Below are 25,587 nucleotides of genomic sequence, written 5' to 3' on the forward strand. Positions count from 1 at the left end.
TACTGAAATAAAATAAAATACTGAACAGTTCAATGTGTACAACAACAGGGTTGGAGAATGCTTTGTTTCACCAGCGAGCCACCTTAGCCCTTTTCCCTTCTTGGTAATCAGCCTTCTACTTGCTATGGTCAAGTTTTCTGTTATTATTGTCCCCATCCATGTATGGCATTGGGCAGGATTAGGCTTAGGTGTAGTTCTCTCAAATATTCACACTGTTTTAAAATGCAGCTTAGATCAATGATAATTATTATTGCTTATGTTAATTCAACTGTCTCAGTGGATGTGGTGGACTGGCCTCTGAATTGTGTCACTCAGCCCTGGGAGTAGGCCAAGCCATGAGGTTTACCTGCACATCACTTTCAGCAGACCTAGGTACTTGGAGGAGAAGGACTCATCCCTTTACAGCACAAAAATGTTAATTCAGGACAGCAGCAGCAGCGTGTAGAGAAACTGCAGTCCCACCCTTCTCCCAAATTGCATTGCCCATGCTAACAAAGGGCCTGATTTTGAACTTGTTGGATTGGATGCCGCCATTGCTTTTTCGACGGTCTTCCTGCCTGCCGACTTAGCGGTCCGCCTGCTCTATTTAGATGCTTGTGGTTAGATGGCTAAAAGACCGTCGAAGTGCCACCAACTTCACCAGGTGTATTCAACCGCATCGATGGTGCAATAGGAAAAAGTGGCTGTCAGAGGGAGGACTGCCAGTGTGTCCAGCGGGCCAATCATAATGTGCCTTCCAGCTAATGTGACTCTCGTGTTAAAACCTTCACAAGTTAGTTGATGGATTATAATGGATATAATAATAATAATAATACTGATATTTGTAAAGCGCGAACAGCTACCTCACGAGGAGGTGTCCCGGCACTAAGTGAGCAAGTCAGCGGAGAAGGAGGCACGGGGAATTGCTTAGGTTTGCTGCAAGAAGAGCCAGGTCTTTAGAAGCTTCTTAAAGCTAGATTCTGTCGTAGCGGATTGAATGGCAGAGGGCAGGGCGTTCCAAAGTTTCGCCGTGCCGGCAGAAAAGGACCTGCCCCCAAGTCTAGCTTTTTTTGCTCGTGGAACATGTAGCTGAAGCAGGGAGTTGGAACGCAAGCGCCTCTCCTGGTGGTAGCGAGGGAGTCTAATTTTTAAGTAATTGGGGCACGTCCCTTTTAGTGCTCTAAATGCCAGGGTGAGAACTTTAAATTTTATTCTGCTTGCCACTGGGAGCCAGTGCAGTGCGCGCAGATGAGGAGAGACATGCTGTCTAAAAGGAATATGCTTAATCAGTCTCGCAGCCGCATTCTGCACGATCTGAAGGCGTTGCACCAGATATTTAGGTAGGCCAAGATAAAGGCCATTTGCGTAGTCCAATCTGGATGTAATTGTCGCATGGACTACCATTTTGCGACACTCTTCTGGAAGAAGAGAAAGAAACCTACGCAGATTTCTGAGTTTATGGAGACATCCAGTAGTGACCTGCTGTATGTGAGAGGAAAAAGAGAGATTCTCATCCCAGTTTACTCCCAGATTCTTTGCATAGGGTCCGGGGGAAGGGCCCTTCACACTTCCATTTCCATTCTTTCAAGTTCTGCCGCTGCTGCTTGATGACAAACAAATACAACACCATCTTGGATGGAGCTAACGGTAAGCTCCATTTTGGCCGGTTACCTTTTAACTTGTCTGTGAACACTGGACTCATGAATCTTTAAATCTCTAATGCAATAAATAGCATACCAATGTGCAATGCATATGTCTGCAATGTTGAAGTTTAAGAAAATAAGGAAACACACTTGTATAATCACATTGTATGGATATATTTGGTGCAAGTTGCCTTCCAAAAAATGGACACTTGCACAAAAAAGGATATCAAATCTAAAATTAAATAGTCACCATACAGTGGCCCGATCATGTATAAAGTGCACTTTCCCTGTTTGCACCCGGTGCACCTTAAAACAGATGTACCGGGCGCAAACAGTTAAAGAGCACCCTAATAAATAGAATGTGCTGCTCCCAAGGCAGCCGCGAACTCGCGCTGCCTTCAAAGCAGCACATTCAGGTATAAAAAAGAAAGAGCTGCTTTAAAGCAGCCCCTCCATGTTCCACTGTGCAGTCGGCAACCCGTCTGCACCGTTAAAGGGGATTAGAGATCCCTGTGCAGGCAGGTGCAGTGAGTGACTGCACTCGCCTGCAAGGGGATGCCTGGGGGGTTCATAGGACCCCCTTTTCACTCTATTTCTATAATACGGCACGGGTGCAGAGGCAAAGAGAGGCCCTTATTGTCATGGGACCATGTCCCCATTTAGAAGAGGGAACTCCCTCTTAAAAAAGCACTGGCACAAGAGTCTGCAGCCTCTTCTGTAATACCAATGTGACACGGGCGTGCATAGTGGGCACAAATGCCCATTGCGCCCCTGGGGCACTTTGTGTAATATTGCCTCAGGTGTGTTGACATAAATTTAGAAAACTCTCACAATAAAAATATTTGCAACACACAACATTGGGATATGTACAATGTATTATTATATATATATATATATATATAAATTGCACTAAGTAAGGTGTAACCTTTGCTGTAGAAATGACCAGTAAAAGCAATGTCAGTCCCAAATTAGAAGTATTCAACAAATACTTTCATGTAACATTTCCCCTTGTCTAGTGCAAGTCCTGTACTGTATCCAATTTCAATAGTCACAATATTTTTTAATGTGTAAGACGTATGTGCTCATACTGATAAGTAATCAAGGTGTAACAAACACAGCTATAGTAACTCATTCCAAAACATTTGTAACATCAATTAGGTGGTGCAACTGGCCCTTACTATGATGAATGCCTGCCCCTAAATTGAAATGACCATCATATACTCAGTTACCCAGGGTATGCACTTAACAAAGTAGATATTAAAAAAATCTGTGGTATGGTAAAGAAAAATAAGTACTTGACATTTTAGTTAGAAACATTGCTAGGAATCAAACAACTGCAAAGGGAAATTAATGTCACAGCTAATTTGGTGAAATCAAAATTATAGATTTATTCCAAACAATGAGATACATCTCTCAAAATAATTCTAAAGCCAAAGGGCCGTCTATAAAATTCCAACATGTGGATTGCTCTGCAGTGGCACAAAGCTTGTCTCCTAAATCACTATCAAGGAGAACCTCCTCAGGAAGGGGCATCTACTGGGCCCAGCACGCATCTCAAAGATCTTACTTGGGAGTGGGGTTGGGTTTTGTAGAGGTGCTCTTGGGTTAGGGGGGCTTTGAGTTTGGGAGGGGTGCTCTTGGGTTTGGAAGGGGGGTTGCATTTGAGAGGGGTACTTATATTTTTAGTAGGGGTGGTTTCTGTATTGGGAGGGGTGGGTTGTGATGTGGAAGGGGTGAGGGTGGGTTGTGATGTGGAAGGGGTGGGGATGGGCTGGGGTGTGGAAGGGGCAGCTTTGCATTTGGTATGGGTGGGTTGGCTTTTGGAAGGGGTTAGGGTAAGGGCAAATAGGACATCTTCTATGGAAAAATGGCTATTACATTAGCCAGGGAGTTGAGTTTGAGAGGTAGAGGGAGTGGCAGTGTTTGATGTGCATGCATCTGTTGAGGGTGCAGGTGCCTTTGGGGCTGATGTATGTCATTCACATTTTGGTGTTTGTTGCCTCATAGGTTTCTGCTGTGTGGATGAGTGTGGGCATTTGAGTTTTGTGGATGTGGATTCTAATGTGTGTATAGATGGGTGTGTTGTGGAGGTGCTGCTTGTGGTTGTGGTGCATTTGGATGTGGTGGTACAAGTGGGTATGGTGGTGGCTGTAGTGTCTGTTGGTGATTTGGTGATGTGGGTATGGTAGTGGCTGTGGTGTCTGTGGATGTGCAGGTAGTTGGGGTGGTGCATGTGGGTTTGATGGTGGCTGCAATATCTGTGGATGTGCTGGTGATGGGGGTGGTCCATGTGTGTGTGTGTTGGCTGTGGTGTATGTGGATGTGCTTGTGGTAGGGGTGGTGCATATGTATGTGGTGGTGGCTGCAGTGGCTATGGGTGTGCTGGTAGTGGTGCATGTGGTTGTGGTGGTGGGTGATGTGGCTGCATTTGTGGTAGTGTGCCTGTGTTTCTTGCTCTCTGTGTGTTTATCTCTGTGTGTGTGTGCTGCTTGTGTGTATGGGGGTAGGCGCATGCAAAGGTGTGAGTGTCCTTGGGACAGGGTTGGTAATGGGGAGCTGGGTTGGGGCAGGAGGTGGGGCACACGGTTGGACTAGCTCGAAGGCTGTGGTCAATGAGGAGGCCAGACCTTGAAAAGACCACTGCAATCACACCACTATGAATGAATTCCAGGTAAGCCAGCATTTGTTGCATATGGCAGCTAAGCCCCTGAATGGCATTCAGGAGTGCATTCTGGCCTACAGCGATGCTGTGGAGGATGTCAATAGCCTCCTCATTCAGCACATCTGGGTGACAGGGCCAGGGGGTGAGGTGCCTGGTGCAAAAGAGACCCTAGCTCTTTTATGGGGGTGGGTTGGCCAACTGGAGGAGAAAGATGAAGGGCAGAAATGGATATCTGGCTAGGGACTAGTCACTTGGGGAGGCCTCTGAAGAAGATGTCGAGCTGGAGCCCTCCATGCTAGTCCCCTCACCCTCTGTGGCACTGTGTCTCTCGGAATCGGTGGTCCCACCAGGTGAGAAACAGTGGCCAGCTGCTAACCTGCCTATGTGGCCAATGTCTCCTTCGCCTGCTCCAGGTGATGCTGAAAACATATATGCAATAGTTTTATTGTAGCTGTATAAATAGAACTGATGCAACTGATAGAACTTGAGCAAAACATTTTCCTAGTTTCCATATTGCACCTGCTACAAGGTTCACAAACTTTGGTTCTTTACATCATAATCTCATGCATGTAGGGAGCATCTTCTGAAACCATTTGGTTACAGTTTTGTAATTCCCCATCACAGCTCCTACATCATATATGACCTTGCCTGTTCACTATCGCTAAAGAAACTGTTGAACACCTCTGAATGGTTGGCCTTTGTTCTCCAGAATAGTGAACTTATGTCACCAATAAAATATACACCAGGAAACCCTTTGGACGCTGAAGGAGCTTAGCAATGTTTTTACCTATGGTGTTGAAGAACTGTAGACAAATTGGCCCAGATGTACAACCCTTCCATTTTGCAAGTCGCAAATTGCGTCATTTTACGACTTACAGTTTGCTACTCACAAGATGGAATGTACAACAGTCTTGCAGACACTGTTTGCGATTCCCAATGGGGTCTTAAATGACCTGCATCATTAATATTCATGAGGCAGGTCGCAATTTGCATCCCCATTGGGAATAGTAAGCACTCACAGAGATGGTGGCCTTCTGGGGTCAGCAGACCACCATGTATGTGGCTGTTTTTTAAATTAAGCGTTCTTTTGAAAAAAATGAACTGTTTATGTTTAATTTTTTTAGAGTAGGCAGTGTTCCATGGGACCACTGCCTGCTCTTAAAAAATATTTTCTCTGCCAGTCACAAAGCGAAAGGGGTTCCCTGGGGACCTCTTCCCATTTACGAGTGGCTTACCACCTTGAAATAGGTGTTAAACTGCGAGTGTTTTGCGACTGCAATTGCAGTTGTAAAACAGTTGTACATAGAAGTGCTACTCGACATTAGGAAGGGATGCCCTTGGCACGCCCCTTCCTAATAGCGAGTTGCGAACCCTATTTTGCGAGTCGATAAAAGGTTACTGACTCGCAAAATAGGGTTTGTACATTGCACAGACATATTTAGCAGTCGCAAATGGGCCTATTTCTAGGCCTGGGCGAAGCACTACGCTACGCTCGCGTAGTTTGCGAAGTTCGCGCTACTTCGCACTACGCGAACTGCACGTAGCACAGTGCGAACACGCGTAGCGTAGTGTTGCGTAGTGCTGCGGTCATTTTTTGCTTGCTCGCGGTCCTCAACGTCAAGTTGGCGACCGCGAGCAAGCAAAATGACATCCTGGCGAGACTTTTTCCTTGTTCGCGATCGCGAGCATGGAAAATAAACCTCCCGGCGAGATTCCCAACGCGAGAAGGTCAGGTTTCTCATTGCGAGGGGTCGCGTATGCTCGCGACCGCTCGCGATGAGAAACTACCAGTTCGCGTTGAGAAAGCTGCAGCTCGAGTAAAAATCTACTCGAGCAGCAGAAAACTACAGCTCGCACTGTGCAAGATGCCATTTTCAATGATTGCACAGTGCCGGTTGCTTGTCCGCACTGTGCAATCATTGAAAACAACATCTTGCACAGTGCGAACATGTTACTTCGCAGTTCGCGAAGTGCTACGCGTAGCTCGCGTAGTGCGAACTTCACTTTGCGTAGTTACTACGGCCACCCTTACCTATTTCCCGTTTGCAACCGTTAAAAAAGATCATACATCTGGCCCATTGTTATTGTAGATTGACAAATGACTCCAATATCATAAGTAAATAAATAGGATTTGATAAATTTCTAATCCACTTTAGTATAGAGCAACTACTCACTCACAATTGACTCCAAAATATCTCAAATTAGTTCAGTGTGACGCCTGGGAACATCCTCTGTATCATGACTGCATAGAATGCTATGTCACATGTAATTGATCTATCATTACAACATCCACAATAGTGAAGAGGCATCACACCTGACACAAGAGAGACTAGTGACCTGTTTGGTACAACTGTACCTCATGACATCAATCAACCTGACGTATATGTGTAGTTTGGGCAGCCATGTGTCTGTTCAGAACAGTGCTTTACTAGTGAACTGGAATCAGGTGGGATAATTTCCAACAAATTAATAGTAAGCGCATCATCCTACACATTGTGCAAAACTTACACAGCTCCAAGAACTCCTCTTGTACGTAGGACATGGGTCACCCTTAATGTTTATGGAAAAATCCTGGCTGTAACAAACAAAATGTCATGTAACATGTGAAACTCAAATAAGAACATACCCCCTTGATGCTGCTGTTGGACTCTGAAATGCCCATAAAGATGGAGATGGCCATCAAATAAAGGTAACACAGTTTTACTACATCTAAGACAAGCATGACTCATCAGTTACCATACAACATGTGTATTTTCACATGCTGACCAAAATAAATATATTAAAACGCAATTTTGTAGTGACCTGTTGCCTACCCTCATCCCTTGTCATGTCTTACACTCACTAACACCGGCCAATGAGTTCATTTAGCCCTGGGAGCTCCTACATTTTCTGTGATGTGAGCTACTTTTTGTACAGAAAACATTAATATATGCACAGTTGTAAATACAACATAATGTGTTTTCTAATTTACATGATGTGAGATTTCTACATTTCACATGTAATTCAAACATATATATGGGCAGCCATGTGTCTGCTCAGAACAGTCCTTTAATAGTGAACAGGAATCAGGTGGGATAATTTCCAACAATTTAATAGAATATGCACATCATCCTACACATTGTGCAAAACTTACACTGCTCCAAGAACTCCTCTTGCTCATTGGACATGTGTTATCCTTAATGTTTATGGGAACAATCCTGGGTGTACCAAAAAATAAGTCATATAAAATGTGAAACTCAAATAAGAACTTACCCCCTTGATGCTGCTGTTGGGCTCTCAAATGCCCATCAAGATGGGGATTGGCAACCAAAAGAATGTAACACAGTTTTACTACATCTAGCACATGCATGACTCATAAGTTACCATACTACATGTGTATTTTCACATGTTGACCAAAATAAATATATTAAAACACAATTTTGTAGTGACCTGTTGCCTACCCTCATCCCTTGTCATGTCCTGCACTCCCGAACACTGGCCAGTGATTTCATCTAGCCCAGGGGGCTCCTACATTTTCTGTGATGCAAGCTACTTTTTGTACAGAAAACATAGATAGGTACAGTTGTAAATACAACATAATTTGTTTTCTAATTTACATGATGTGAGATTTCTACATTTCACATGTAATTCAAACATATATATAGATATATCTCTACATGCACACCAAATAGAATATAGGGTTATCAACACACAACGCATACCAATGTTGTTGGTTCTTTTTTTAAGCGCTTACAAATCTTCAACATCATTGTTCAATGTAATGAAAAAAATATATAACACGTCACATAAATCATTACACTTCTCTAAGGAACTCAAAGGGACATTGTAGCCTGTGATCATGGAAAACAACGAGTTAGACAGAGTCACATCTGCATTTCAGACATGTACCCTTTACTCTTGAGAGCCATAGAACTGGCCATACAGGGAGAGGACCTCCTGTGCCTGCAACTTTAGCTCCTCTGGCAAAAAGGCAGGGGCCCTCTCATTTGCTCAACCTGGCATCTTTGCTCCCAGAGGTAACGAACAGCAGCAAAAGTGGAGGAGGCATTGAAGACTGTAGTGTTAGGAGGCAAGTGATCTTTTTTTAACTGCTGCATACATAAAGGCAACATACGCGATCGTCAGCGGACACAGACACATCCATTGGTCTGTGTGCATTGCTTTCCTACACGTAAACCTATCGCTGTGTCCGTCGTGGAATTGAACACCCATAACATGGTCAACTTCCACTGCGGATGTCGGATTACAAATGTCCTTATGACAAGGTCAGGCGGCTGTCATTTTAGAAGTGCAAATAGCGTGTTTGTGACTGTGAAGTGTGTCGCCATTAATTACAATGGTGGCTAGTTAGTTTACATATTCAAACTGCAAAGAGCACTCATGTAGTTTAAAAAAGCAATTATATGGACGGATCACTTTCTGGTCCCATTTTGGTTCCATGTGAGGGCTCATAATATTCAGGGCCATACCACTGGCAGCAGGAGAAGACAAAGAAAATGGGCTAAATTTTCTCATAATATGTTCAGGGACAATTTTATCCAGGAAGGTTCCCCTACTGGTCTGGGCACCAGTCTTAACGAGGCTTGCGTAACTTTGGATGCATACATTACGCTTGCACTGGATTCAGCAGCTCCCTGGTCTAATAATGGCCCGAAGCGACTAACTAGATCAGCACCCTGGTTCAATGCCGAACTAAAAGAAGCCAAGGCTGCCTGCAAACGGGTAGAACGAGCCTGGAGAAGGGCCTACTTACCAGTAGCAGGAACGCAGTACAAAGTTAGTCTCAAGAACTACCATGCTTTAATCAGGAAAACCAAGGCTGCGTTCTATACCGATCATATCGATCGAGCTAACTGTTCTACCAAGGAGTTATTCACGATCTATAAAGAGATCTCGACACTAGCGTCTATGGATGAACAGGCGGGCGTCTCAGTACAAGCCTGTAATAAAATCGCTGAGTTCTTTCAAAAAAAGGTGTTGGACATTTATTCCACCTTCCCCTGCGAGGCCAGAACTGGCTCCAACAGATTACCCCCCCCATGAGGAAGCCAGAGGGGGGGAAGAGAAGGAAGGTTGCATTAGCCAGTTCCATGTTCCAGAGGAGGAACTCCTGATAACAACAGCAAGAGGAATTAAATCAGGCTCCCCTAGGGATCCTGCACCGGCCAGAATATTGGCTAGTTCTATGAATTTTTTAGCCCCCTATGTTAGACACATACTCTCCCTATCCTTTGACTCAGGCAAAGTTCCGCCTGGGTGGAAACTGGCAGTCGTACTACCCCTCAAAAAGAAACCTCAAGTTAGTGCCACTCAGCTTAACAACCTACGTCCGATATCCCTCTTACCCTTTTTTTCCAAACTGGCCGAAAAACTGGCCAACCAACAACTTACTGCACACATAGAGGCGAACGGCCTCTTTCACACTAGCCAATCAGGCTTTCGTGCTCACCACTCCACGGAGTCAGCCCTACTTTTTTCCACTAAGGCACTGAGGAAACATGTGGATGAAGGGCAAGTAGCAGCACTGATACTCCTCGATCTCAGTGCCGCCTTCGACACTGTGGCACATCATACCTTGCTACAGTGTCTGAAGAGAGGAGGAGTGACTGGAAAAGCGTGGCTATGGCTGGAATCATTCCTGACTGACCGCAGCTTCTATGTGGAGCAAGGGGGTAACAGATCTGATGTCTTTCATCTTAAGCAGGGAGTTCCTCAAGGCTCTAGCCTCAGCCCCACCCTATTTAACTTATATGTTACACCTGTGGCGCTTATCGCTGAGCAGTATGGGGTTGAGGTAGTAACATATGCCGATGATACTCAGCTGGTTGTTGCTCTGACCCAGCCAGCTGAGCAGGCTGCTAGAAAGTTCACCTCCTGTCTCCAAGACCTTTCAGGCTGGATGGCCAATAATTGCCTCCGCCTGAATGGAGACAAGACTGAGGTACTTATCGTCGGCAGACCCCCCTCAGTTTGGACCTCGGCCTGGTGGCCTCAGGCCTTGGGACCTCTGCCGATCCCAAGGGATCATGTGAAGAACTTAGGCTTCTGGATCGACTCCAACTTGACTTTTGATTATCACTCCCGGTGTGTCTCGGGCACCTGCTTTGCTATCCTCCGCAAGCTGAGAAAGACGCTTGATTTGCTCCCGGAATCTGCTAGGAAATCCTTAGTACATGCCTTAGTCACTTCCAGGCTGGACTATGGGAATGTCCTTTATCTGGGAGCAAATGCAAGCTGCCATCGTAGACTACAGTCTATTCAAAACGCCGCCGCTCGCCTGGTGCTTCGGCTACCAAGAAGAGCTCCTTCAAAAAAAGCCTTGGAGAAATTACACTGGCTTCCTATTAAGGAACGCATTGATTTCAAGGCATTATGCATTGCCCACAGGATAGTCCAGGGGAAGTGCCCTGGCTTTTTGCGCAACTTGCTCCTCCCCTACACTCCTGCTCGACAGTTGCGCTCCTTTGGAGTTGGACTCCTCTCGGTCCCTAGAGTTAAGAAGGCCAGGATGGGAGGAAGATCCTTCCGATCTCTAACTGCCCGTAGATGGAATACCCTTCCCCCCCCCCGACTACGAACGGAACCATCAGAACTAGCTTTTCGGAAAGAGTTGAAGACGCTTCTCTTCCCTAAAAGCTAATGCCCTTTGTCTCTTGGACTTGCTGAGTAGGTGCTGTTGTAATCCTTATAGCGCGGGGACACACTGGTAAGTGTAACCAGGCGCTCTACAAACTCAGAAATAATAATAATGTAGTACATTACTGTGGTTAAATGAGATATTTGCGCAGTGTTGTTTATACCTCCATTGACAGTATTTTTGTTGAATGTCTTTTTTAAAAAAAGAATGTGTAAATAATACATTATAAATGCATTATTTACAAGTTATTTAATATTACAAATATTGACAGCTATAAAATGACACTTGTGAACTAAAAATGTCCTATAGAATTGTTTGCTTGAAATATGTTGTGAAACTATATATATTTTTAGTACAACATCACATTTATGTTGATAATCAAAAATTACTTATGTGGAAAATATTAAAAAAACAATTCTTCCAAAGCAGGCATTTGAACCCTGGGACAGTGAGGAGACAACAGCTTTAAGTGTATCGCCCACTTCCAGACCTAGCCACCATGGAAAAACAGGATATCATCTAAAAGTTCGGATTGAATACACAAATTATACTGGATTTATGTCAGCAGCTGGAGCCAAATCTTCTGCCTCAAAACAGAAACCCCACATCTATTACACCAGTGATCAAAATCATGGCTGTACTTCATTTTTTGGCCACAGGATCATTACAATACACTGTTGCAGTATCTGGTGGAATGTCACAACCAACTTTCAGTGGTGTGCTGCAAGAAGTTCTTTTGGTAAGGATGAGACACTTTAACAGCTTCATCCAGTTTCCACGACATGAAAAGTTTGAGAATGTGACAGTGATTTCTATGGTTTGGGTCACCTATCACATGTGGTTGGAGCAATTGATGGCACATATATTGTTTTAGTGCCATCACACACCGGGAAGAAATCTACCCGAAAAGAAGTCCTTCCATTCAATCAATGCGCAAGTTGTCTGCTTATCGGATTTGTACATCACAAGTGTCTATGCGGGCTTACCCCGGGTCAGACCATGATTGCTTTGTAATATGGAACAGCGTATATCTCTGCAAATATCAAAATGTGGATGTGAGAGGGCCTGGCTTGATGGCAAGTACAATCTGACTTAATATTGTTTGAGTAATTTCAAGGGGAATCATCTGAAATATTGTTACATATCTTGGCTCTTCTCTTTTTTTACATTTAGGAGACTCAGCTTATCCTAAACAACCATGGTTGTTGGCACCACTGAGGAATCCAGCAATGCCAGGGGAAGTCTGCTTCATTGAGGCCCATGAAAGATATTGCTGTCTCTCACCATTGTAGAAAGAACGTCTTGAAGCACATCACTTAAAGTTGGTTGTCCATTCCCCCAGATATTGCAACAGTGTACTGGACTGATCCAGTGGCTACAGAGCTGAGTGCTGCCAGGATTTAGGACTATTGATGTTATTGTTGTGCTAATCGTATTGTGAGGCAGAAGATCTGGCTCCAGATGATGACATAATCCAGCAACGTTTTGCCATTAAATCTGATTCTTTTGATTATATCCCTTTCTTCCATGGTGGCAAGGTGTGGAACTCGAAACAAAAAAATTGCACTGAGTATTTGTGTTATGTATGATTTATTATGTTTAATACAAATTGACAGAACACTCAGTTTCATATTTAATGAAATACTAGTTGTTGGTCATTACCTACTTGCAATTCATTTATGAATAAATACTTCTATGGTTGTTAACATTTTGAAATGTATGATCGAAGAAAAAACAATTGAATGTAACTACAAGACCAGTCTTTGACTTTGTTTTTTTTGCTTTATGAAACAAAAGCAAATAAAGTATAAGAGGTTGTAAACCAAGAAACAAACAATATAAGAAAAAGTCAGTTGTGGTGAATGAAACCATAATTGTTGAGCCAAAATTGATTGAAGTCCAATGTACAAAATACAACTGGACTCAGAAAGGCAAATGTGACCAGAACATGAATGGTAGTCACACACTGGAGGAAATTACATTTGGCATCTCTTGGTGGTGGTAGGGGTCGAAATGCGCATAGACAAATTATTATGAACTAGTCCTAAGATTTAGCCACATTGTATTTCAACCAGCAACAATGAATTTACTGTCATATGTCTTTGTGTTATATGTTTGATATTTTTGTACTATATTCACTGTTTTGTATGTAATATATATCTGTTATTATGGTGTATTATGTTACATTATTCAAAATGTTTCCATCTTTTTATCATGAGTTAATATAAAAAATAAAATGTATATTTTAGTTTAAGAACTCTCTGTACACTGAGCCATTTCATATATCAATGATTTGTTTTTCGGTATTGTCAAACCAGTTAATTGCCTAGGTCTTTTTTTGCCTTCAGGTGGTAGGTGTCTTGCCATCCTCTCCTTGTCATCTGGATGAACATCTGCTTCTGAGGGAAGCTTGTGGATCCACAGTTGGAGGGACTGAGGTGGGTGCAGATGTTGCCTCTTTTGACAGGGCTTCCATTTCTGAGGCTGATGCAGATGTAGTAGGGCTAGATGTAGTTGGACCACAGAAAGGGGAATATGGTGCAGGAAAAGCCCTGCACATATAGTTGTACGGGTCCTAAAGTACCCCATCCGGGGAGCCCAAACTGGAGTTCAGATTCTCCATCTGAACTTTATGCTCCCTCTGCAACTGCTTCAAGTCCTCAAGCTCTGTAAGGACTTGTCCCATATTGTCTTGGGACTGGTGGAGGGCTCCCAAGAATTGGTTGATGGCGGCCTTGGTGACAGTGACCCCAATGGTCTCACTATGCTGGCCCACAGGATCCCTACTCCCAGTAACCTGTGTCCTTGAGCCAGTGTGGCCTGTAACACTGGGTCCTGGCTGAACTGCAGGTAGTGGTGTTGTCTCACCACCAGTCAGGGCAAGGGGAGACAAGATGGGTGTTATGTTGCTTTGGACTCAGGAAGTAGTGGTATCTGTCTGCTGAGTTGTTGGAGCAGCTGGGGAAAGAGGTGTAGATGTGGGCCAAGGGAGACTCAGTGGAGCTGTCTGCCCAGGCAGGCCAGATGGACCATGCCACCATTCCTTAACCGAACATTCAAGATTGGAGTCCTCACTGGAGGTTTGATCCTATGCTGGAGTGGAGGTATCCTGAGATAGATGTTTGGCCATGTGCTCTGGCTGTTGGGCCTTTAAGGAATGTAACAAAAAAATAATAAAACGTATGGATCCAGTGAATTCTATGCAAATATAATGTAGCAATCTAAAAGAGAAATATAATTGAATATGATGAATAAACCTTTCAGTGGAAATATAATTAATTAAACAGTTTGTTTCATACTAAACTACTACAAATAAACATGGAAGAAGATTAAATGAAAAAAGACAAATTAGTAAATGTTATAATTTAGACAAAGAGCAGGTAAGTGTAGAACTCTTCTTTATTCGTCTTCACACCACCACAGCAGTGGCGGCTGGTGGAATTTTAAACTGGTGAAGCGTATTTCCAAAGGAATCAACGTACGGGAGCGAGCCCAACGGCAATAAGTGGGGTTCGGGGGGGGGGGTTCTCCCCGTGAAGGAATTTTTTTAAATTGGTGCAATTTAGCACTATTTCTGTGATAAATGGACTGAAAAATCAGTTCTTCTAGGCATTCATAAAAGAAAACTTATACATTATTTCAGAGAATTTCTTTGTTGCCAAGCAAGTCTGACTTCTGAAGAGGGCTAGAGTACTAAGCAAGACTGCTTTGTCTCTACCCATTCCAATAGAAAACACCACACATAGGTGCATAAACATCCACAAAGAAACACACTTGTAATTTTGTTCCTACCGGAAATGAAGGCAGGCCACTTCCTTTTCCGCAGCAGCTATTCAATGTTGATTGCCCAGTAATCTTCATGACATATTGAATAGCTACAAGTATAAGAAATATCCATTCGAAACAAACATTTCATTTTTAGGAAGTCAGCAAAAGCTTTGCATTTTTGAGCAAGGCAATTTTGCAAAATAAAAAATGAAGTAAATATTGTACTTAAAATAGTTCATATAGTGCTCTGAGGCCCTTGGGTCCATCAGTATATTAGAAAACCATTAATTAAAAATAAGTTATGAAATGAGTGTAATATGCATTGCTTAAAATATAAGAAATATTGATTAAAAATCTTTCATTTATTTTAGAAAGAAACAACACAAACTTTATATGTATAAGCAGGCTAGGTAAAAGCTTTTTACTTTATTTTTAAATACTTTGCATACCACTCTCATGCCCTTGTACCTGTCAGTACAGTAGAAAAAGGCTACATAAAAGTAAAATATGAAAATAAATGAATGTATATTTTAAGAAATATCCTTTCAAAACCAATATGATATTTGTAAACACAAGCAAAATTATTTTAAATAATACTATCTAAATACTTTGCATGCCACTCTCAGGTCCTTGTGCCCTTCAGCCAGCACAGCAGAAAAAGTTAAATAAAAAAAATTATGAAAATAAATAAATGTACATTTTAGGAACTTTCAAAACCAACATCATATTTTTAAACACGGTTAAAAAAAAAAATAACATTTAAATACTTTGCATGTCAATCTCAGGTAGAAGGGTTCTTGTCCCTGTTAGTACAGTAGAAAACGTTTAAATAAAAATAAATTAGGAAAATAACTAAATGTTGTACATATAAAGACATATACCCTCAAAACCAGCATATTTTTAAACACTAACAACAAAAATATTTAAATAAATAATAAAATATGAAAACAAATATCTATAAATTCACAGATACATAAACACACATATATAAATACATATCATCTGTACAGGAGTTGTATGAATATTAAATGGAATGAGTACATTTCCAACAGTACTTCCTAATGTTATCAAACAAAACAAACCAAGCTATAAACACCTGAAACTATGATTACACATCAGATTCATATTTTCTATTTATATAGAAAGCTTGCTCGTTGATCTTTAATATTAACAAACATTTTGATTGTTCTTTTGGTATTTCCTTTATTAGCTCTTTTTCCATTGATAGCATAGCCAATGCATTAAGTCTAGCTTGAGTCATAGTGTTTTGCAAAAATGTTTTTGCCCTCTTTAGTGTGTAAAAACATCGCTCAGACTCTGCTGTTGTCATGGGTGTAGTAATGACAACTCTTAAAAGCTTTATGGTCTCAGAAAAAGATTTCTCTAAGTTGTTTTCACACAAAAAGCTAAAGAAAGCCATGGCACCACCAGTAGTTTGATGGAAGTCACGTCTTCCATACACGACCAAAAGTTCTGTACGCAATCTGGCCTTGTCTAACATAGGATAGGCTTCTATCGTTTCTGCTAGTGCCTCTGTTGGGAAAGATTTGTCATGTCTTTCAAAAAGGTCACTTCGCAATAGTGTTGCACTTACAAGATGCTTTGTGAATGCAAAGCACTCTCTGGCATGAACCACAATAATGTCACAGACTTTTTTTGCTTCTTGGGTCAAAGTATTTATTTGCAGTCTCCGGTTTATATATGTACATTATTGTGGCAGTGTAGAATCCAAACTGTCAATGGATTCCCGTACTTTGGTGATGCTTGTCACAAAGTCTGTAGTAGCTTTCTGGACATACACAGTGTCAAGGTCTTGCTTTTGCAATTGATTACATAAAATGTCTACCTGGGGCATTATACGGTGAAAAAGAAACAGAAGAATATAAACTCTATATCATCTAATGTTCTACTAAATCCCTTAGCTTCACATACAGTATTTGACTCAAAATCACCACTGTTGGCAATGGTTGACATGCATTCAAGAAGATTGTCTCTGTATTAATAAATTATCAATATTGCTCGAATATTGAAGTTCCAGCGAGTTGCAGACCTCTTGAAGTCTTCTTGAAACTATTTGTTCAAGAATATCAGTCCTTTTCGGGGAACGTGCAAAAAATGCTGTTATACCACCAATCTGTGAAAAGAGAATTTTAACTCTAGATATTTTGGAGGAAGCCTGTTCCATAATTAGGTTTAGTTGGTGGGCATAGCAATGAATATAATGTGCATTTGGGTAAACATCCCTGATTTTCTTTGCACCCCACCTGTGGCACCATCGTAGCTTTGAGCAATTAGTTTTCCTTTAGCACATTGCTCAGGGAAAACAATGTTTAATTCATTAAGAATGGCTGAGGAAATTGTTTCTGCAGATGAGTCTTTTAGATGTGTGAAACAATAAAATCTTTCAGCTACCTTGCAATTTCCATCAATGTAGCGGAAGACTAGAACTGACTGTGTCTTAGTAGAGACATCAGTTGTATCGTCAGCTTGGATAGCTACATAATCAGTGCTTCTCAACTGCTGTGTAATATATTCTCTTATTACTTCCAGCATACAGTCCAGCAATTCATTCTGAATAGTTTTAGAAGTGCCTTTAAACACTGTGGCTGTTTTTAAATGTGTTTCCATAGCACTGTCAATGCTGGAGACAAAATCAACAAGGCCCCTGAACACGCCAGGATTTAGAGACTCTACAGTTTCATCATGGCCCCGTAATGCCAATTCAAATGCACCACAAAAACGAATACAGTCAATCAATTTTGATAAAATGTATCGGTTTTTATCCACTTCTGCATTATGGTTTCTTACTCCCACACGGTATGCTTCATTCAATTGCTGTACAATATCCGATTTTCCGAAAAGAGATAATTTCAACACATTTGTCAAATGAGATTAACAGGAATCATATTTTTTTATTTTTTAGGTCAGTAACTCCTGTTTCTTTTTTTTTTAGGTCAGTAACTCCTGTTTTTGTCCTGGCAACTTCACCTCCAAAAAGTAAGCAAGGGAAACAGAATAAAGCATTTTTAGAAGCGCTATCAGTAAGCCACTCTATCCTATCATACCATGTTCTGGTAAACCGACGTGTATAACCCTGTCCCCTATCTTTTGCAGACTGCTCAATTTTAATTTCAGGTTTATCAGCTCCTAATGTCTTCACTTGCAGTTTATCTGCATGTGTCAAGCCCAAAAAGGGGTTTACGAGTAAACTGTCAACTGTGTTCATTGTGTCTAGCAATAGATCAGACTGGAAATAGAAAACCTAACCTATTTTTAAATATTCCCTAGGTTAAAGATACAAAAACTATATTACGCAAAATACTGAAAACACTAATATGAATTGTCATGCACACAATAGTAACAGCAATTAGTCATCCATCCTCATACTGACAGGAATTCAACTGCAGCAGCACGTACAGCTGTCCCCCAAGCGGTATAGCCTTGTAACTAGTTCAGAATTCCTCCTGGGATCCTGTTAATAATTAAAATATGATGTAAGCTTTGAGGCTAGGTGCCATTGCATGCACAACACCAGTGGCGATTGAAAAGCTTGAGCATGTCAATTCAGTGATTTGCCTAGAATTTAAAGGGTATATTCCAATTATGGGGTCCTTGAATTACTATTATAAGGATAAAATCAGTATATGTTAGGAGTAAACCTAAAACAAAGTTCTTATACATTTGGACTTGACTTTAGATGGCAAATAATACAAAACATGTTGACATTTTCTGTAAAAAGCATACAACTTGCATTGAGCAATACCCTTTAAAAGAGCTCTAGGCAGATCTCTGATATATCCAGTAGCACAGCAAAATAAATGTATATTTTTCCAATTAAGAGATTACCATTGCAGTTAGACTATTTCCTAATTCAAAAAATATATGGATGGAGCTAATCTACACACAAGACAGACTATAATGACATCCTATAGACAGTGCTAGTCATATCAGTGATCCTATTACTAAATGGACAGGAGTCACACTGTCACAACACATTAGATAGATTTTATATATCCTACTCACTGTACATACTCTGTGCGCATTAAAAATATGGTACGGAAAAAAGTAGACTGAAAAACATCGGTGTGAAAAACATTGTTGACTGAAAAAATAGAATAAAAATAAGTAGTGGCTTTCATGCATTATACAGGAAACATAAGTGTACTGGTAGCAGGGGTAAAGGCCATCCTCCCAAAGTAGACAGGAGCCTTTAAAATGAGGTGGGGTAAAGGGTCAGGAGACTAGCAATGAATTGTAATGATTCAGGGAAAGTTAGCGTTAATGGACAATTATGGGATTTTAGGGTAGCACTAAGGAGTAGTACAGGGCTATTATGAATCAGGGTAGCATTAAAGAGTAGTACATTTTTTAAACGACAAATGTATGGGCAGTTTGGGGTTTAATATCTTTAGGGACGGTAAGCATTAAGGGATAGTAAGGGATTATTAGGCTACAGTTAGATAAATGAAAGAGTGCATACAATAATAAAAGATTTTAAAATCAACATTTTTGGACTTTTCATAGTTAATCATGAAAAAACACAAAATTATCTCCTTAAACTTTTTACTCGCCACAACCTCATATTCTCTGCACTGTTATGCTAGGATAAACCAACAGGCCTCCACACCTAAAGACCACACAGTTGGCACCCATACACAGGTGAATGTGGACCTTTGCGGTAAATAGAGAAGCATGTCCTACATTCTGGCCTGAGGTCAAGGACCAGGAAGATGAGTTTCGATCAAGGTTCTGTCGCAGCAGGGCCGGAGCCACCACGTGTCTTCTTTCGATATCTCGCAGTACTGATCTTGAATGTGATTATATTACGATCAGTCTTAACTCCAATTTCTCATGTGCTAAAAGAATTAAAACAATAATTATTACCAACAATTACTGCACTGTATTCATGTAATGTTTCTAGCAAATGTGCTACCTGTACAATACTGTTTTACACAAAACAAATAAACACAAACATTTAAGATAATAAATTCAGGTGGTTTTAATGGAATGTGCATGAGTGCAATGAGATCCTGGGTCTCTGCAAGCATTATGATTTGTGTAATTTTGTGTAGAGTTGCTGGTTTCTGCAAAGAAGCGCATACACGTTTAAACGAATATATGTGATCAAATGTGTGTGTATGTTTTAGTATGTATGCATTGCAGTGAGTGCCTGCGGCGCTGTGCATGAACTCTAGAATCCTGTTGGTGTAGTGAGCAGGGTTATGGGAACATCTCATGTGACTCTACTGTGGCTGAACCCCAGCCCTGCCTGCCTCTGTGCCTCTTACCAACATTAGCTCCATGTGTGAGGCCCGCCAACGCAGCAGTATGGGGTCATAGACCTGACTGTGCTCCTTCGGCCATGCCGAAACCCAGCTCAACTTCCCACCCTGTGGACACTGTGTGCGAGACCGCAGACAGCCAGAGCAGCGACTCCAAGCCCCAGATACTCTCTAGGGCCCACGGCTTGACTTCAACCACCACTGCATTGAAGACCTTTCCGAGGCGGAGGTGACCAGTTGACTCATTTGAGGATTACTCTGCTACTATGATTCCCTCAAAGGGAGCACCTGCATCTTTCTTGAGCATTGTGATGCCCCAGGAGAATGAGCAATTAACTTTACTACAGGCATAACTCTTGATAAACTGATTAGAATGTTGTCCTTTAGGCTTAGCTTTAATTAGATAAAGATGGCCTCTTTTTCTAACACTGGTGTGAAGTTTTTTTGTGGAGTCTTTTGCTGTGGTACTTTAATATGTGTTGCCCTAATACTTTACACATTGCCTCTTTGATAAGCCTGCCTGCTCTGCGCCAAGCCACCAGACGATGAGCAGAGGTAATCTTACATGTGTATCTGAATTAACCTGACTATAATGGTGGGTTATTGCTGGCTTACGCGTATACCCTAGCCAACCAAAATTTCCATTTGTAAGAGGGACACATTCAGCAGCACCTGCAAGTTGTCTGCTTTCATTCCAAGCAGCAACGTGAAAAGGGAGTGGGGCTTATCAAATTCTATCAGGCTGAATTTAAATAGCCATTGGCATCCTTTTGTTCCAGAGAGCTATCTAGATCTTCACACCTGGATGCAAAGGCCTCGACCGAGGCGAAGCAGCTGCCCTCATCCTCCTGGTCGTCTCAGCCTCCTTCAACACCGTTTCCCACCAAACCCTCTGAGCAAGACTCCACGGCACCGGCATCCGCGACAAAGCCCTGGATGGATCAACTCCTTCCTCACCGGCCGAACACAGAGAGTCAGACTTCCACAATTCAACTCAAAACCCACAGAGATCAACTGCAAAGGGCATCAGGGATTCTCCCTGAGCCTCACCCTCTTCAGCATCTACAGGGCTCCACTTGCAGCCATTGTCAGAAACCACAGACTCAACATTATCTCCTTTGTCGATGACACCTAGCTGATTCTCTCCCTCACAGAAGAACCCACAGCCACCAAGAGCAACTTCCACAAGGAGATAAAGCAGTCTCCACCTGGATGAAGGACAGCTGCCTCAAGCTTAGCTCAAACAAGACCTAAGGGGCTCATTATGATGGTTTTGACCACCCGCCAGACGTGCGGCAGTCCCACCAGTGCAATTAGGATGCGCCCGCCATACTGGCGGGCGCATCCTGGCCTTTTAACATTGCAGACGGTGCTGCTGGCTGCAGCACTATCCGCAATGTCAAAAGAGCATGCACAGCATTTCCCTGCACCACGTAGAAGGCACCACACGGTGCCTGCCACTTGGTGCATGGGACTCATGGTACCCCCCAGTGCACCCTCCCACGCACACACAGAGGGGGCCCACAATGACCACTACCCACTGACCACGTGCAAAACCCTGGCATCTTCCTGGACTCCTCGCTCTCAATAAACCCCAAATCAACGCCGTTTAATCCTCCTATTTCCACAAGCTCCATCTACTTCATAAGATCTTCAGTGCATCCATACCATGACTTAGAGATCCGGGACAAGGCCCTTGACTGGATCCACTCTCTCCTCTCCGGCAGAACGCAGCGGGTCAGACTCCCACCTTTCCTCTCAGACCCTACACCAACCACCTGCGGAGTCCCCAGGGGTCCTCCCTCAGCCCCAGGCTCTTCAATGTTTACATGGCCCCGCTCGCCCCATCGTCAAAACCCATGGACTTAACATTGTTTCATACGCAGATGACACCCAACTCATTCTCTCCCTATCCAGCGAACCCAATGCAGCCAAGCACAACTTTCAAGAAGCCATGGAAGCTGTCGCAAAATGGATGAAAAGCAGCTGCCTACAACTCAACACTGACAAAACAGAAGTACTCATCATGGGCCCACACCCCGATGACTGGAACGAAACCTGGTGGCCTCTGCCCTCGGAAGCCTACCAACCCATGGACCACGCACGCATCCTTGGTTTCATCCTGGACTCTGAGCTAAAAACAGATCGCCAGATCAAATCCGTCGCATCCTCCTGCTTTCACACCCTCTGCCTCCTACCTAAGACCTTCAAATGGATCCCTCTCATGCACAGAAAGACCGTCATTCACGCCTTCATCACCAGCAGACTCTACTACGGCAACGCACTCTAAGCTGGAATAAACAAAAACCTTTCCCGCAAGCTATAAAACATCCAGAACACCGCCGCAAGATTGGTCCTCAACCTGCCAAGACACTGCCATATCTCCCAGCACCTGCGCACACTCCACTGTCTCTCCATCGAGACGAGAATCACCTTCAAGATTCTCACCCACGCACACAAAGCCCGCCACAACACCGGACCAGCATACCTGAACAGCCAACTCAAATTCCACTCACTCAAAAGGACCCTACGATCAGCCCAGCTCTCCTACGCCATTGTTCCCCGTGCCAAAAAGACCAGATCAGGAAGCCGCTCCTTCTCCTGCCTCGCGGCCAGAGCCTGGAATGCCTTACCGCTCCACTTCAGACAGACAACATCACTCCCATCTTCACGTGAAACCTCAAAACGTGGCTTTTCGAAAGACCCCCTCCTTGATGGACTGGAACCTGCACCTCACCTCCTCCCCAGTACCTTGAGACCTTTACGGGTGAGTAGTCGTGCTTAACAAACACATGATTGATTGATACCTCAGCCACCACTTCTCCTTCTACACATACACCAGACATATCCACTCCGTCCAACTGGCCCAGGCCACCATCCCACGTATCAGCAAGACCACTGCTGGAGAAAGATCCTTCTCCTAACTCCTGGAACTCCCTGCCTGTCCACCTCAGGCAATCACCATTTCGTACGCAATTCAGGAAGGACCTCAAGACCTGGCTCTATGACTGAACCGCAGATCCCCTCACCCGCTCCCCTCACCCCCACACTGCTTGAAACCCTTATGAGTAAGGAGTTGCGCTTTATAAGAATGAGTGTGTAAATGAATGTACAGGTTGTGTTACATAAGTGAGTGAGGGATACAAGGTGTAAGAGTTGCATTTTGTTTATAGCTCACTGTGCTATATTAGAAGGATTACAATTTATGAACTGTCGATAACAACTATCTCTGTGTTAAAAGCAGTGACCCACTTATCTAGCTACATAAAGTAAAAATATTGTCTTCTGCATATTACATGATCTGCTTTGCATCAGACATAGAGTGCATTTAAAAAACTTGCAAGGGTTAAATCATAGTAACCCTTGCTAATTGTTTTAATGCACTCATGAGGCATTATACTAGACCTGGTAAACCAACTGGGCAATATGTTTAAATAATTATATAAAGCAGCATATTTAAACAATGCAAACATTGCACACAAAATTAAAAGTACAAATTATTATTTCACACTTACCTTATCAGGCAACTGCTTCTGTCTTAGTCAGCTAGTTGATGGCCTCGATGCTGGTTGCTGTGTGCTTTGTACTTCTCTCGACCTGCCACCTTTCAATTCAGAGCTGCTGCTGGTTCAGAGGAGCTGAAAGTGAAAGCTCTACTCTGTGCAGCATGTAGCATGTGACTCCACCTCACAGGGTTATGAGTTAAGTCTCATGATTCTGTGACACAAGGAAATGTGTGTGTGTGTATTATTTTTTAAATCAGAGTCCGTAAAGTTATTACAATAATGCTGGAAATCATTATTGTAATAACGAAAAAAAAAACCCTACCTTTCCCAACTCGTCATAGAGATGGGTGGGGTCAGTTATGCTTGACCCCACCCCATCCAGTGACGACTGGTGAAAGGGAGGGGTGAGGCAGGGCAATGTGGTAGAGTAATGCAGCCTCAGGCTTATACAGTTCCCGCCCGAAGCTGCTCTGGAATTTTGACGCTGCCTGGCATCATCAGTGGGCGGGCCCTAACAGGGCTCTCAACATAACTACCAGGCTGACACCATGTCCGCCCGGTAGATCTAATGTTTCATTTTGTGACACATGCGCAACACATGCGCAAAGCGCATGTCTCACAAAGTTGCCCCCAAACTGCCTTAATCGGTGCCTGCCCTGCCTGGCCTGTGTGATGCAATGATGCTGGAGTCTGACTCCGAGCGTCGCAGGCAGGCAGCAGCAACAGGATTTTTCGGCGCCCCATGACTCGGGCTGACTCGTGGCTGAAGAACACTGCAGGCTGGGCACTGTAGTCCTACGTGGTGCACATGCACCGTTCCGCTTTTAAAATGATAAGTAACATTGCTGTTACTTATAATTTTAAATCCAAATGGTGTGTGGCTGTACACGGCTACAGTGGGTGCGTACTACGTGGCCGAGCGAGGCAAGCAGCATCAGATGTCAAGAAAGGGAAAGCGCCGCCTGCCCGCCCATTGCAGAAAACCACAGCTGCACCACAGGTTCCAGTCAGCTGGAGGGCACTGTGGAATGTTGGCAAACAGTGACAGGGAGGAACCAACTGGGACTGGGAGGAGCAGGGTCCGGAATGTACCATGAAATGGAGATTACAACACACCTCCTTGCATAAGGAGAAGGAAGGAAAGAAGGGATTAAGAGAGAGAGGCAAAGGGACTGAACAGGGAGAATAGGAGACAAGGATGCAATGCATGAAATGCAAAAGCAAGAACTATCACTTTACACAATAATCTCTAACCCACACAGGAGTGGACTTGAAGCAGGATCTATCACTTTACACAATAACCTCTAACCCACCCAGGAGTGGACTTGGTTCTCAGAGATCTCCTGGGCTTAGGTAACTCTGATTCGCTCTCTAAATGAGAGCTGTGATCGACGTCACGCCCTTGATTGTGATGAATGATTCTGTCTATGCTCCAGGTTTGTCCATTCTCTAGTTGGACAACATTTTTCCCCACTTTGGATATTCTGCAAGGCTCAGAGAACCTGGACGCTTCTCTTCTGCGTGGTTTGGGCAGGTCCACGCGGACCCATTCTCCCTCTTTGAACACTTGGGTTTTGACGTGCTTGGTTTGGTCATATCTGTCTTTGTATTTGATCTGGTGTTCGTCTACCCTTCTGGAAATTTCACTGCAGTTGACCACACATGTATCATTCCTTTTCAAACCTGGAGGAGACAGTCTTGTTTTTGGGACCCTTCCTTTGAGAGAGGTGAACGGGGAAATTCCTGTTACACTATTGGGGGTGGAGCAATACTGTCTCCATTAAGGCAGAGTTGGCCGGTGTCCCCAGAACTTCTGCCCTCTGAAGGCATTTTTGAACATACGGTTGATCCGCTCCACAAGTCAATTAGCGCGGGGACAATACAAAGCTGCCTTATGATGATTGATGCCCCTGTATGACAGAAATTCTTTCATATTTTCAGAGGTGAATTGCACCCCATTGCATTGTCTGTAGCCAGGGTGTCAGGTGTACCCTCATAAAAAAAAAAAAACTCCAAAAATTGTGTGAGAACTTTTGTGTCGATTTGATGTACACATTTATATATCACCCAAATAGAGTGATAGATGAAACATACTTTTAAACTTTTTAGG

This window comes from Triturus cristatus, chromosome 3_1 (genome assembly GCF_964204655.1).
Source record: "Triturus cristatus chromosome 3_1, aTriCri1.1, whole genome shotgun sequence".
In the NCBI taxonomy this organism is placed as follows: Eukaryota; Metazoa; Chordata; class Amphibia; order Caudata; family Salamandridae; genus Triturus; species Triturus cristatus.